At 53.9% G+C, this 2,500-nt stretch overlaps 1 pseudogene across 1 annotated transcript in view; it reads right to left on the bottom strand.

The window, feature by feature from the left end:
* LOC308370569 (vascular endothelial zinc finger 1-like) overlaps window positions 1–2,500 on the bottom strand; it is a 22,560-nt pseudogene that overhangs the window by 7,662 nt on the left and 12,398 nt on the right. The window contains exon 2 of the transcript XR_013969081.1: window positions 1,811–2,500. This exon is cut by the window's right edge and continues 217 nt beyond it. The product of XR_013969081.1 is annotated as a vascular endothelial zinc finger 1-like (transcript). The remainder of the gene's footprint in view (window positions 1–1,810) is intronic.

The raw sequence follows: 2,500 nt of genomic DNA, 5'->3' as shown, positions 1-2,500 counted from the left end.
ACTATTTCTGAACAAGAACAACCGACATCCATTCTGTGTGTTGCAGTCTGAATGTGTAACATGTCTGCCACCTGCACCAGCCGAGACTCAGGGGGAGGGAGGGGGGGAAGCAGAGACGAGCCAGAGGCTGAGTGTGGAGAGTGGGAGGCTGGGATGGATCATCTACAGCAAAGCCTTTGCTTTGGGACATTTGCATCGCTTTGTACAACTGTACATAACCAATTATGCTTTAAGCACTCAGGACCATGTCCATGTAGAGGCTTGTGTAGGAAGGCATACATAGATGATGTGCAATTGGTTATTTGCATGAAACCTAAAGCAATGGTTGGGAATGTAGATGTATGTAAAAAGAACGAATGAGTCCCATTCTCCTGGATGACAGGAGTGTGTGTGTCAGGTCCACAAGCACAGCGCCAGGGAGGGCTAATTCAACAGCTCCAATCCCACAGTCTGTGAGTCATCCAGCTCCAGGCGGCCCACTCACACACCTACACCCCTAACCCAGAGGCACACACACTCACACACACACCAGGAGCAGAGACAAGAACACACAGCAGGTTTGTGCTTTGTGGTACAGTCCCCCATCCCCCCCAAGTCACCCCCCCCCACCCCTTCCCTCCCCAGGTCCACACACAGAAAGACTCACACACACAGGGTTAACCCCCCCCCCCCCCCCCCCCAAAAAAACACATGCACTCACAAAAGGACACACAGACACACACACACACACACACACACATGCATACACAAAATGACACACACACATACATACATACATACACACGCAGTAGGTCATGCAGTCCTTGCGCGCACACACACACATATGAAAAAAAAAGGAGACACTTTCTCTCGCTCTCATTCCACCTCACCTGGAAAAGCCCTTTCCGCAGACTGGGCAGATGTAGGGCTTGTGCACGCCGCCGTCGTGCGAGCGCACGTGGTAGGTCATGCGGTCCTTGCTGTTAGGATAGGTCACATGGTAGGGAAAGCACTGACTGATAGGCGGGGGCTTCAGTGATGTCACTACCTGTGGCTAATTAAGTGCTAAAAGAACACCTGTTCCTGGCATTCCAGGCTCACAATAAGGGAAAACAGGCTCGGCAAAGTAGCTGAGACCTGACGCTTTTTCCCCGGCGTGGTATTGCCGAGTTGTGAGTCCGCAAAAACCTCCTGGCATTTGGGGTTACTAGTCTGTGAGTGTGTGTGTGTGTGTGTGTGTGGGTGTGTGTGTGTGTGCTTTTTAGAAATGCCACTACTACAAAAACTGAATTGAGCTACACTGGCGTCAGGTGAGGGGAAGCTACCAGGTTGTGGGAGCCACAGGTATGTGACCGCTCACTGGACTCCCGCCAAGCTTACACACACACACACACACACACACACACACACACACACTCACACTCTACATCCATGCACAGTTAGGACCTACTTAAAAAAAGTCATCACCATCACGTAGGGGCAAGTGCTCTAAGATTAAAGGATAGGGCTTCGTTACGTTTAAGTTATGAATGGAGGAGAGCTTTTAGCGAGCGCTAGCTTCCAAATCCTCCCTAGACAAAGCAGGTCCTCCTTGTTCTGAACACTTACACACACACACACACACACACACTCATACGATCATTTCATTTGGATTTGCACATTGTGAGGAATCTTGTCATTAACATTCTGAGCTCTAGCTGTGTTTTTTTCGGCGGCAAGTTACGACGGATGTACAGATGCTTCAAACACACACACACACACACACACACACACACACACACACACACACACACACAGAAAGACACACACTAACTAGCTTCACTGTACTCACCTGGAGAAGCCCTTGCCACACACGGAGCAGATGTAGGGCTTGTGAACGCCGCCGTCGTGAGAGCGCACGTGGTACGTCATGCGGTCCTTGCGCTTGAAGCGCTGCTGGCAGATGGGGCACTCGAAGGGCTTCTCGTCCGAGTGCGAGAGCTTGTGGCGGTTGAGGTGGTAGACGTCGCGGAAGGCCTTGCCGCACATCTCGCAGCCGTGGTTCTTCTTCTTCACCGGCTTCGGGGTCTTCTTGGGCTGCTGCGGTTGTTGTTGTTGCTGTTGTTGCTGTTGCTGCTGGTGCTGCTGCTGGTGATGGTGGTGTTGTTGTTGTTGGTGCTGCTGCTGCTGGTGATGCTGGTGCTGATGCTGGTGTGCCATGGGGCTCATGATGCTGGTGGAGGAGGCGGAGGTGGTCGCCGTGGTGAGCATGCCCGCGATGGTGGACACGTACTGGCCGCCGCCGACGCCGTCGCGCGTCACCGCGGAGACCAGCGGCACCATGGTGGGCGGCGCCGAGGCCGAGGCGGTGGGGCTCTTCTTGGGCCGCGACACCATCTTTATGCCCGTGTGGCAGGACTCGTGCCGCCGCAGGTGGTAGCTGTCGCGGAAGGCCTTGTTGCAGTAGCTGCAGACGAACGGCGTCTTGGACTTGGGCTCCTTCTTTACGACCACCGGGTGGTGGACCCCCCCTCCTCCCCCG

Source organism: Sprattus sprattus (genome assembly GCF_963457725.1).
Source record: "Sprattus sprattus genome assembly, chromosome: 9".
Lineage (NCBI taxonomy): Eukaryota > Metazoa > Chordata > Actinopteri > Clupeiformes > Clupeidae > Sprattus > Sprattus sprattus.
The sequence above is the reverse complement of the archived record's forward strand: the minus strand, read 5'-3'. Positions and strand labels throughout refer to the sequence as shown.